The sequence below is a fragment of the Podarcis gaigeae genome (assembly GCF_964106915.1).
Source record: "Podarcis gaigeae genome assembly, chromosome: 3".
Lineage (NCBI taxonomy): Eukaryota > Metazoa > Chordata > Lepidosauria > Squamata > Lacertidae > Podarcis > Podarcis gaigeae.
In genome coordinates this window covers 2885975-2899172 of record NC_139680.1, presented here as the reverse complement: position 1 = coordinate 2899172, position 13198 = coordinate 2885975, and the positions used below count along the sequence as shown (strand labels likewise).

Sequence of the window (13198 nt, the reverse complement as noted above, 5' to 3'; positions counted from 1 at the left end):
GTGCGCAAGTTAAATGCACGTGAGTTGTGAGTTACCTGTATAGTGACCAGGGTAACAGTGTAATCAGGCAAGGTAAGAGATGGGTGGCGCAGCAAGCAGATGGCACCACCTGGGACCATGAAGATCTCCTGGAACTGCTGAGCTTAAAAAGTCCAGAGGAAGCAGTCAGGAAGGTTTTGTGGAGAGCAGAGATATAGACTGTAGTTCTCTGCTAGCTGGGAGGTAAGGCATCCCAGACCCCCTCAGCCCTCAGCTGGGGAAGTGAACGCTGTGCCACACTTCTCCATTGAGAGGCGTGCAGTTGCACTCCCCTCAAGGGAGAAGTTTAAAGGAGCCCCCTCCTTGCCTCCAGCACAAGCCAGCAATGGGGTGAGGTCTCCGTTAGACTCCCTCCCCCCATCGCCAGGTCCATCTTTGGGGGGGGGGGAGGACCACACATTGTGGTACATCAGGATATCATGATGCTTAACTGCTGATGCATGATGTTGAAAACCAGCTATCACCCAGCCCTAGTCTGCTTTTTAGTGCACCTAAAATCCATTGCTTATTAGGAGCTACCCCACATTTTGTTCAAAAAATTGCTTTGCAGAGGTAACTACCATAGAGTTATCAAAAATTTCAAAAGTAGGGCGTCCGTGACTTGGCTTTTGAAAAATAAGGGGTCCTCAGTAATTACGGTAGCTAATTGGGAACCACTGTAGTAGAGGAACAGAGGAACTGTATGGTGCCCACATGGAACCACAATAAAATCAGGTAGCCTTTTTGGGCCTCATTGTTATTGATCCCTGACGTCACACAGCTCCCAGCAAAAGGAATCTTGGAACTACTGGATCTTGCTCAACCATGATGGAGAAAAAGTTCTTCTGATGGTATACTACATCACCTATTAAAACCCCAATAACATTTGAATGTTCATCTTAAAAGAATGATTTACAGCTTAATCCTATCCATGTATACTCAAGCATAAGCCACAGTAAAGTTACCGGTACATGCACAGCATGCATTTAGATCACCCCTATACCACTTTAACAGTCATTGGTTCCTGCAAGGAATCCTGGGAACTGCAGTTTGTTATGGCTGTTGAGAGGAGACCGCTCACAAAGCTACCCTCAGCATTCTTAACAACTACATTTCCTAGGAATCTCTGGGAGACAGCATGACTGCTAAAGTGGTATAAAGGTAAAGGTAAAGGGACTCCTGACCATTAGGTCCAGTCGTGGCCAACTCTGGGGCTGCGGCACTCATCTCGCTTTATTGGCCGAGGGAGCTGGCGTACAGCTTCCGGGTCATGTGGCCAGCATGACTAAGCCATTTCTGGCGAACCAGAGCAGCAAACAGAAACACTGTTTACCTTCCCGCCGGAGCGGTACCTATTTATCTACTTGCACTTTGATGTGTTTTTGAACTGCTATGTGGGCAGGAGCAGGGACCGAGCAACAGGAGCTCACCCCGTTGTGGGGATTCGAACCGCCGACCTTCTGATTGGCAAGTCCTAGGCTCTGTGGTTTAACCCACAGCGCCACCCACATCCCCTAAAGTGGTATAGGGGCGATTTAAATGTATGCTATGGGTGTGATCCAAGTCTGATGAGATTTTAATTCCAAGTTAAGTGTATAGGATTGCAGTCTTAGAAACAAGCTTCTCTCCATCTATTGCCTGACTAACTTAACTGTTGGAAGTAGAAAGCATATATGGCCAAATAAGCAACATGGCATGTGGCTGGTTGAGAGAAGAGTGTCAAAGTCCGGGACAGGGGGAAACCACTGCAGCCACTATCTCTTTGAACATGAGAGGACACAGAGCTAGTGTTTTGCTGGACACTTATTGTGGGCAGGTTCATACCAGAGGATGTAATTTAAGGGTTTAAAGAATGGAAGAACTTTATTTTATGTATATGTAACATTTATTTTTTAGTAACATTTTACTTTCTATATAACATATTTTTGTTAACTGATGGGTGGTGTATTTTCTTTTTAATTTTGTGATGTAACATTTAAATTCAATAAAAAATATATATAAGCAAAATGTACTGTATTTTTCACTCTATAGGACGCACTTTTCCCCTCCAAAAAAGTAAGGGGCAATGTGTGTGCGTCTTATGGAGCGAATGCAGGCTGCGCAGCTATCGCTGAAGCCAGAACAGCAAGAGGGATCGGTGTGCACCCATCCCTGTTGCTCTTCTGGTTTCAGGGATAGAAACGCAAAGCCTCTTGAGCGCAGCCGGAGTGCTCCTCCCTCTTCGCTCAAGAGGCTTTGTGTTGCTATCTTGTTTTGTTTTCCTCCTCTAAAAACTAGGTGCTTCTTATGGTCGGGTGCGTCTTATAGAGCAAAAAATACAGTATATATCAACCTAAACAAGGTGAACAAGGCAGTGGAAGACAGGAGTGCCTGACATGCTCTGGTCACGAAGAGTCAGACACGACTAAACAACAACAACAAACAAGGTGAACTGAGCCTGAGCAATCAACATAAAGCTAGTATTCTGTTTTTCCTTTGGGCTATTTAGAACTCTGTAGCACTGCATTTCATGGGTAGTTCTACTATTCAGAGCATGATGATCTTATCAGAATGTTACCAATGTATGAATGACTGTGATCAAACTTATTCTCACCAGGATCTGATAAAGAGGTCCCTTTGTGTTCCACTCACTTTCATGTAAGTTAGTAGGTAAAGCAAAGGTTTCACCAAAATTAGCATACTATCACATCAACCTGTTTTATTCCACTTGGTGCATGTGAAACTATTCCATCCACATGTTCACATGGTCTACATGGTTTCACCAAACTCTCAAAGCCACCCTCTTTCTTGTCCTACAGACACCCCTATAGTTCCACATTAATTTAGAGGGACTCCTGGGGATATTTCTGTCAGCTTGTCACACGGTCAGGCTTTCCTACTCTGAGCAGCAAAGAGAGAATGAGAGCATCCAGCCAAGCGACCACTCCCTGGAGGTTTTGAAGCAGAGGTTGAATGGCCATCTGTCCTGGATGATCTAGCTGAGACTCTTGCATTGCAGGGGACTTGGACTAGATGGCCCTCAGGTTCTCTTCCAACTCTATAATTCTATAAATAAACCTGCCGTTAAAAAAATTATATCGTATTGGTGTTACTAGGGGTTTAGCCTGGTTTATAAAAGAAATGCACATTTTTTGCAATAAAAATATTATTTAAAAATCTTTTGTCCTGTTAAAATTTATTCATTCTATTTTTTCTATTTTGGCCTGGTGTAGAAAAGAAAATTAACAATCAATCAAATAACTGGTGTTGATATCTATGCTACTGATTACTTCTACAGCTTTATTTTTAGACAATATGTGCCAATTTAAACATTACTGGTACAGTAGTACTATAACACAACAGTTGTAACAATACGTTAAAAGTAAGTAAAAATTTGTCAGTTTAAGAGTTAGACCCATATATCGTGATATATTAAAATATTGTGATGTTTAGCTGGTGATATGTTGAAAATTAGATATCGGCCAGCCTTACCTGGGATACTAAAGTTTAGACAATCTTTAATGAAATGCAATATTCATTTCCCCCCTGCAGTAAATTTCTGGTGACAAAATTAAAACTATGCCTCATTTGGGAAATGGTAAAAAGAAACTAGATTATACTAATTCTTATAAGCTGCAACTGCTTATGATGCTTGAAGAGCATTTTGCTTCAGGTATTTGAAACTTAATACTACTTAAATATTCTCTGCTGGATATTGTTACAGTGGAATTCCAAGTATTTCCTGCAGTTTGAGTTCAAGATTACTTGACTGGTGCTGAGAAGTACAAAAAGGGGTATCTAAATGGGCACGGTTGTTTTGTGTCCCATTTCCTACTTTAACAGAATGAACTAATAGTTTGGATCAATGAATTTAAACACCAAGTAGATTTATTGTAGTTTTAGCTGTTTCACATGTCTTATGTTCCTTACCTATAAGATGTTTACTGTACAGGTCAACCCTCATTCCCTTCTAGGTAGACTGAAAATTGCAGCAATCATTTTAATAACATTACTCAGTGCAATCCTATGCAACTTTACTAAAAAGTAAACACAAAAGTTTATAGAGCTTACACCCAAGAACAGTGTTTCTCAACCTTTTTCCAACTGTAGCCCCCTTCCGACCTTGCTTCCTGCCTGTGGCCTCTCCTGTCCTACAGGTAGAAAGGTAGCTATTTAAATGTTTCATTTGTAAATAGAACATTTTTTTTATTAAAACTCATTTGTCACGGATACGGCCCCTGGGGACCCCCAGGATATTTCAAGGTGGCCTCAGGTGAAAATTGCGTAAATGGGGGGGGGGACGGCACAAGACTGTGTAAACTGTGTCTGGAACTATGTAAAACTTGCTAAATCCTCAGAAATATCACACCTGTGGCCTGAGCCACAGTAAAAAAAAAACCCAACCTTATGTGTGATGTAATTTCTGACTGTTGTAGAGGGGATGTCCTTCTTCACACCAAAATGAAAACCCTTAAAAGAGATGTTTCTTCTTGGTTCTGGGTCTTGCCTCCTGGGGGGGGGGGGCTCTGCTGCAACAGAGAAATAAAGATCTGCCTTGCTTTCGCTGCATCCTGCCTCCATCCATTCATCATGGACTTCGGGGACTCAGTCCCTTGGGGGGTGGGGCAGCAAAATCAAACCACCCCTATTTTTCTTTATCAAAACAAAACATTTAAATAGCTACCTTTCTACCGGTAAGACAGGAGGAGCCACAGGAAGGAAACAAGGTTGGGAGGGGGGGCACGGTCAGAAAAGGTTGAGAAACACTGTGCTAGAGTGGCAATTATGTAAATTTCCACAGAAAAGTCATCCTGCTAAAACAACTCATTTCATTGTTTCCATTCTTGCAGTTGCCTGCCTCCAATCTCACTTCACTGCATATTGGGCCTCTCAATTTAGCCTGGTCTGTGTCACTGGAATGCTTTTTGCAGCTGATGAAAGTTCACTATGCAAATCCCAGGAAATTATGCCGGATAAAGTTATTTAACATGCACCACAGCATCATGGAATTATCCAGCCTTCTACTATTCTTTCATTTCTCAGAACACAGTAGGAAGGCCATTTTAAAAGTAACTTCATAATAAAGTAGAATAATTCGCCTACAAAGCTTACTGATTTCAAGGACAAAACTCCACAAATTTTCATCAGAAATACAGTGAAAGCAAAGCAGGCTTCCTAGTAAGGTAGGAAACCAATTGCAAAACTTTCAAAGAATACACACACACACACAACACTCCATTGTCATACGACAACATTTGCATTTCTTCAGCTTTCCAGTCATTATGCAAATTGTACCCCACAACTCAATAGGCAGTTTATTTGTGCATAGGAATTGTGTCTACTTTGCAAATAGGAAGGACTTTCCCTTTATAACCTGACCTGTGTATGTCTAACTGAAAATACGTACTCACAAGACTGACTTTTCATATACACATCCACTTCCAAGAGCCCTGTACTTCTTTCCCTGCCCTCGTTATTAGCAACAGCCATCGTCAGACTGAGTTGGGTCCTAGCTGTTTTGACCCTTTGCCTGAATATACAATTGAAGCAAGTTACCTGGTTTCTTCATGCCCAAGCAAATTTGTCCCTCCCAGGAGAGACACAGCTAGTACATGCCGGCCCAGTGCTGGCCAAAAAAAGCCTGCCTCCTGCACTGCTTCTTCTGACAGCATTGGGCCCTTTAGAGCTGACTCACCCACATGGCCAAGCAGTCCATCTGCAGTGGCAGCTTCTCCAGGATTGGCAGGGGCTCGACGACATCATGCACAATGGTGGCGACTACATGGGGCCTGGCCACTCCCTCACTGACAGGGTGCAAGTGTCATGGCCCAGCAAGAGGACTCAAGAGACGGCGCTCCTTAAGAGTCCGCTCCAGAGCAGCAGATGCCTCAGGGGTCTCCTTCCAGGCCCAGGCCAGGTCCAGCGCAACATTTCTGGCTCCCGCTTCACTTCCACAGCCACTTCACTCTGGGAAACGCCCAGGAGCCCAGTCGGAGCTCCTTCCTGCTTCTGCCCTGAGGGGTTTCCCTCTAGTTAGCAAAGCCCCCTGCAGGCATTGCAGCCTCAGCCTTTCTGTTTATTATCTGGCAACATGATAGATAGATAATACTTTATTCGGCTATAAGCCCACAAGGTAAAACAAATCAATAGATAAAATAGCATTTTACAATCTAAAATATTTCAACGCATAATCTCCTTCACATTACTTACAATCTCTAGATGTACCGTGTTATGGCCTTGAAGATCAAGATGGTGCATAGAGTTTACTGGATTTTTAATAGTCATGCAGCATTCCATGAAGTCTTTTATATGAAAGAACTGAAATCAGGAATCTAGCAACCTGTAATGTTCTATAAGAGTCAATGTCCTGGAGTAGATAAGCTAGATGTAATTCAGGTGGTTTAGCAGCAATTTCCAGAATGACTGAACTCAGGATCCTTGATCGGGGAACAATGTATAAGGCACAATTAAACAAGATATGATAGAGGGATTCTATTGATTTGTTGTCACATGCGCATAAAACAGAGGTTTTACCGTTAGAAAATCTATTGCTCAGCACATTTGAGGGGAACACATTAAATCTGGCTCTAACAAATGCGAATCTATGCAACGCAGCTGATAAAGTAGACAGATATCGAGGTATCTGGGACATAGATGTAATGCCCTGATTTATCGGGGAACATGTACCTCCATCTGTAGTAAGATTTTGTTGCAAATCTACCTCCTCCAATCTTTGTTTGATGACCTTTTTAGCTGTAATTAGATCTAAATTAAGTATATCGGAAGGAGAGATTCCATAAGACAACAGTTTGTAATGGATTTTTGTTGCCCATGGGCTGGTGAATTCATCTCTCCAAAGGCACTGAATAAGATGGTAGTTTGGCAATTTATGCCAAAGGGACAGCCAATAATTAAAGGCATGTCTCCACATCAGAATCTCTAGGGAGGGGATCTTAAGTTCTAGGCGAATGGCAGAGTTGCTTACACAGGAGGGTAGTTTCAAAAGGCATCTTAGAAAAAGATTTTGCAATGTCATCTGGCAACATGAAAGGATTCTTCTTTTCAACAATAAGAGGGAGTCTGTTGTGTAAAGCAAAGCACTATTGGGAATGTTTTTCGTAGGGCTGTTACCTACAGGCCAAATCAGGGTATTCTGCTAGTCTGGAGGGTGCCTGGGAGGGGGGCCAGGAGGGACTAGGAGGCAGTGACTGGGGCACCCTGCAGCCCCAGTGCCACCCGGGGCACCCCACACCCCTTCCTACACTACTACTTAAGAGATCCTTTTGTGATTACTGTAACATGTGTAGGTATCTTTCAGATACCAAGGTCCCAAATCAGGTAGGCTTTAAATCACCATCTTTTACTGAGAGCGCCAACACTGGAAGCCAACACAGCCAGTGTCATGCTTGCATAATAAGGCTCCCATCAGACCCTCGCCACTGCTTTTTCCAGATGGCTTTCAAGGGCAGCTCATTGTAGTAATCTAATCTAGAAATGACCAAAACATACTTCGAGAGAAGCAGTGTCCACGCAAAACAAATTTGTTCTAAGTAGGCATAGTTAGTGGGATCAGGTTGTCAAGCCCTGTAATTAAAGTCTCTAAACTCCTTCTAGCACAACATTTTAAGGTACTAAAGTGCCATCTGATCCTCAGTTAAGTATTGTAACTGTCAGAACCATTCAGATTAGAAGATACTTTAAAAAGTAAACGAGTTGCCTCGTCTGACACTTGCGTCCTTGTCTTAAACAATGAACAAATTCCGTGGAAATTGGTAAGGATAGTATACAGCAGTGTTTCCCAACGGGGGGGGGGGGCATATGGCCCCCCCAGGGGCCCCTGGGATATTCCAAGAGGAACACAGCTATAAATTGCATAAATGGGGGGGGGGGCACAGCACAAGGCAAGGAGGCCACAGAAGGAAGTGAGAAGTGAAGAAAAAAATCTTTTTTAAAAAAATAATTGTGGGTCTAGCGCTCCTTTTTGCCACATGCATTTTTCTTGGAGCAGTCCTGGTTTGTTTCCAGCAGGAGAGGACAATCACTGAGGCTCCCGATCCTGAACACCCAGGTCAGGTAAGTGCGGTGGTGGAGTGGCAATGGGTTGGGCTGGGCGAGCAAGAGCTGTTTGTTGTTGCCGCTAGTGCTGGGTCCAATGGCAGTCTGGGCCTAACTCTGCAAGGAGCATAGTGCAATCCACCCCAGCGCCTAGCTAAGTGTCTACTTAGAAGAAAGCCACAGTCAGTTCAGTGGCCTTACTCCCAGGTAAGGGTGTGTGAGGCTATAGCAGTGGTTTTCAACCAGTGTGCTGGGGCACCTTGGAGTACTTCAGTGATGGTCAGGAGTGCCGCAGGCAACACTGGCCTCAGTCCCTCTTTCCTTCCCCTTTGATGCCCTATTGCGTCTCTGCCTCCCAAAGACTTGTTTGTTTCAGAAGCCCTGCCTTCAAACTCCACAAGTGGTACCTCTGGGGCTGACCAGGGGGTGCTGGTTGCCAGGAGCAGAGGAGGCCTTGGAGTACGCAAGCAAGTGGGTGAGGGAGCCCAGCCAGCCAGTCTACCTGCCCTTGCTGGTGGGAATGGACAGTAAGTGGGAGGCTGGGTGGGCAGGCAGGCAGGCAGGCAGGCACTGCGCTGGCCTTTCTTGTGCTTGCTGTGTAATGCCTCCCTGGGAGCCAAGTGCCTGGTGCTGAAGGGAAGCCTTTCTGCCATGCATGCCCAGCAGCACCCAAGGTAAGGTGCTGGCCTCACCTTTGGCCAGTCTCTGTTGGGCTACTAAGGCCGGGGACATCCTCTTCCCAGGCCCCTGTGGAGCAGTGTGAGGAGGCACCTCTTTGGGGCAGCTCAGAGATCAGGGGCTGTGGCAGCTGCTGCCTGGAGGACTCCCCAGGAGAGGAAGAAAAGAGAGGAGGCTGAGGGAACACTCCACAAGGGAGGGTCTTCAAAAAGGGGCGAGAAGCTGCCAGCTCTGCAGGCAAGGGGTGACATAACTGGGCTCCTGACACCCACAGGGGTGCTACAGAAAGAATGAAGTTGGCCAAGGGAGCTGTAGACTCAAAAAGGTTGAAAACCTATGGACTATAGGGTTTTATCTAGGCAGCCAGGGCTCCTCCGAATAACAAGATCTTTTTGAACCAAGTCAGTGAGGACCATCTGCTTTTTAAAATTCTCCCAAATATACAGAACTTTCTGTGTGCCTTTTGGCCTGTATCTGTAGGTTTCTCCCTCTGTGTGGAACAACTTGGGACAAATAAGTGTTGTTTACTTTTTATAATACATGGAAGATGGATCCTCCTTAGGAGGTTGTGGACTCTCCTTCCTTGAAAGCTTCTAAGCAGAGCTTGGATTGCTATCTGTCATGGATGCTTCAGCTGAGTTTCCTACATTGCAGGGGCTGCACTAGAAGGATGACCCTCGGGGTTCCTTTCAGCTCCATGATTCTACGTTTTCCTGCTTCAACAATATTTCATTATGTTCCTATCATTTTGTGTAATTGTATTTTGTATAAAATAAAACATATTCTATTTACAAACAAACATTTAAATAGCTACTTTTTTACTGGTGGGATGGGGGAGTATGGGCGTAGCCAGGATTTTTGTAAGGGGACATGCTTTTGTTGGGGGGCAGAACCTCAGATTTATATTGATTTTTGGGAAATACAGGATTGGGTGTGAGGAGACTGAAATTTTGTCACATCTGTAAATTCTAGTGAAGTTTTCGAAACATAATAATTTATATTAAATCATATGAATCACCACAAACTATTATTGCCTTTGAGACTACAAAGCTAAGCTTGGTCACCTCCATACCACTTTCCAGAGAGGCCTTGGAAGTCCTGCAGCAGTTTAAACACCAAAACGTGACATAAGCTTTCATCCAATGCATCTTACAATGCGGCCACTAGTATGGAAAAGCTTATGCCATGATAAAATGTGCGACAGGACTTTTTGCTGCTTTTGCTTCATTCCTTCAATAAAAATGCATGTAACCCCAAAGACCTGCTCACTAGGGTGTGAGTGCATCCCGAGTGCGAGTTATTTCCCGAAACACAGCTCCGGGTGCCTATATTGAGGAGTCACAAGCGGCGCGCAGTAAATAAACTGAAAGGCAGCAGGCAGGAGTATCAGAAAACTACCGCTGTAATCAGGGAAATAGGATGAAAAGGGTAAAGGAAAGCAAAATCCGGCTACGCGAGGAACTTGGGACTGGCCCCGGCCCGCCGCCTCTTCTTGCTTGCCCTCGCCGGTCTGAGATGGGGGCTTCTCTCCCCGCCCGCCCCTAAAAACATAACAAGCGAGGGAAGAAGAGCAGAGCAAAGGAGGCGAGTTTCGGATGCTCCGAAATGCACAAATGTCTCCCGCAGCGCTCACCATTCGAGGAGGAAGGCAAGGCGGCAATCCCTTCTTTTCTCGGCGTCACTTGGCAACCGGCGAAGCAGAGTCTCCCAGCCAGGAAGCCAAATGGATCCGCCCGCGGCGGCCTCGGATTCATTTGCGCGCGCGCCGAGGGCAGAGACAGGAAACGCTGCGAGTCCTCACAGGCTCCGTCTTTTCAGTTGGCCCCGTGGGCGGAGCCGGAGGGGCGTCCGCCCCGCCCCCCAATCAAGAAAATAAATGAGAGCACTTAACTAACTGACCAACTGGGGCGCAGATAACTCGGCCCCCCCCCCCCAATAAATCCTGGCTACACCCGTGGTTGGCACTGCGGTCTAAGCTGGTCCTCATTTGTATCACTCTAATTCGTAGACTTCGAGTGTGCAGGGCATCTGCATTTAACAGCTTGTTTTCCTCTCCAAAGAGAGAAATGGGAAAAATCAGGATAGTAGCAGAGTTATAAGTTTGGGCACCAGCACGTCCTCCCGCCCCCAGGCCCCCCAAAGTAGAAACAGACAGGAATGTCATGCCAAGTTTTATTTCGTGAGAAACAATATTTTCAAAAGTGCAACTTGCCTGCCTGCAAACCAGTTCAATGTTATTTCACATTAAAGGAAATGAAAATCCTTAGATTTTATTTTCTCCTTAGAAAATAAGTATCTTAAACTTATTTGAGAAAGGGCTGTAATGTCAGCGACTTACATATCATACATTTAAATCACATGGCTTCCTCCAAAAAATCCTGGGAACTATTCGTTTATCTCCCAAAGCTACAATTCTCAGCACCCTCAACAAACTTCAATTCTGAGGATTATTTTGGAGGAATCATGTGCTTTAAATGTAGGTGAGTATGCAAACTCAGCCGTACAGCATCTGCATTGCTTGCAGAAGGTTCTAAATTCAGTTCCTGGCATCTCTAGCCAGTGCTGGGAAAGACACTGCATAGTTGCTGTCAGCCAGCGTAGACAAGGACAATACTGAGCAAAATGAACCAAGAGACCTACATTGGCTCCCAGCACGTTTCCGAGCACAATTCAAAGTGTTGGTGTTGACCTTTAAAGCCCTAAAAGGCCTCAGCCCCGTATACCTGAAGGAGCGTCTCCACCCCCATCGTTCAGCCCAGACACTGAGGTCCAGCGCTGAGGGCCTTCTGGCAGTTCCCTCACTGCGAGAAGCAAAGCTACAGGGAACCAGGCAGAGGGCCTTTTCAGTGGTGGCGTCTGCCCTGCAGAACACCCTCCCATCAGATGTCAAAGAGATAAACAACTACCTGACATTCAGAAGACATCTACAGGCAGCCCTGTTCAGGGACGTTTCTAATGCTTGACACTTTAGTGTATTTTTGGTTTTTGTTGGAAGCCGCCCAGAGTGGCTGGGGAATCCCAGCCAGATGGATGGGGTACAAATAATAAATTATTATTATTATTATTATTATTATTATTATTGGTCTGACAAAATCCCCATCAAAGGCTCCTGAGCAAACTTTGATGTCTGCTATCGGGGGTGGATCATCTTAAGAGTTGGTAACTGATTAGAGTACAGGAAGCATGGAGGAAAAATAAATGGACAGTTCTCCCAGTGAATGAATGGAAGTTGTCTCCCCTCACCCCTGTGCGCACAGGATCTGTTTTGGGTCTTCATGGATGATCTGAAATTAAGGGTGAGTAGTTAGGTGGCCAAGTGTCTGCATAATTAATTATTAAGGGTAGCAAAAACAAAAAAGGAATTGGGAAGAACTCCAAACTGGGCTATTAATGTGGCAGAATGTAAGATTGAAAGAGTTCCTGGAAATTTCAGTCTCCTTCAAGAGTCACATCTAGTCCCACCCCCTGCAATGCAGGAATCTCAGCTAGATCATACACGACAGATTGCAACCCAACCTCTGCTTAAAACCTCCAAGAGAGGAGAGTCTGCCATCTCACCAAAGGTAGATTTTTTGTGCTGTTAATAATTGATTTTTTTTTTGCAGCCCCCACTGTTAACACAAAAAAAATTCCTTCCAGTAGCACCTTAAAGACCAACTAAGTTAGTTCTTGGTATGAGCTTTCGTGTGCATGCACACTTCTTCAGATACATGCACACGAAAGCTCATACCAAGAACTAACTTAGTTGGTCTTTAAGGTGCTACTGGAAGGAATTTTTTTTGTTTTGACTATGGCAGACCAACATGGCTACCTATCTGTAACCCACTGTCAACATTAACTGTTACTGTCTTTTGGCATTTAATTTGCTATGGACGTCACTGTTTATAATTTCCTCTCTCCCCACCTGGAATTCAGAGTAACACTTCATCTAATAATAATAATAATAATAATAATAATAATAATAATAATAATAATAATAATAATAATAATATAAAAAAAATATTTATACCCCGCCCTCCCCAGCCAAGACCGGGCTCATATATTTGATGGGAATGTACTGTCGTCCATAAAAGTTCATCCTGGTTTTTGAGTTTCTCCCTCTTCGCTTTTTTCAGTTTTCCGTCTGAAAATTGTTTGAAAGCTGTTACTTAGAATCCGCGCTGCCAGCTGAAGTCCATGAACTTCAAGCAAAACTCCCGGACGCCTCAAATCCCGAGCCTTGAGAGCCCTTCAGGCCCCTTCTGCGCATGCGCCACAACTGCCCCCCCCCCTAAGCGCGTGACTTCTACGTCAAGGCAAAAGCCGATTCTTCCCTCCTCCCTCTCTCCGCCCACCTCTTCCCTTAGCGGACGTACGACTGAGGGCAACAGCCGGCTCCGGTACGTCCTGGGCCTTGTAGTTCTCCTGGGCCGCAACCTGGATTCCGCACCACATACCGTCCCGGAGCTACGGACTACAACTTCCAGGT

The 13198-nt window shown here is 44.8% G+C and overlaps 1 protein-coding gene across 2 annotated transcripts in view; it reads right to left on the bottom strand.

Moving 5' to 3' along the window:
• WDPCP (WD repeat containing planar cell polarity effector) overlaps positions 1-13181 on the bottom strand; it is a 181783-nt gene extending 168602 nt beyond the window's left edge. The window contains exon 1 of one of the 2 annotated variants that reach the window (XM_083730282.1): positions 13065-13181. The gene's annotated coding sequence lies outside the window, so the exon portion shown is untranslated. Of the gene's footprint in view, positions 1-4401; positions 4472-13064 lie in introns of those variants that run through there. The other variant, XM_083730283.1, reaches the window with a different exon arrangement.
• Positions 13182-13198: the final 17 nt, after the last annotated feature.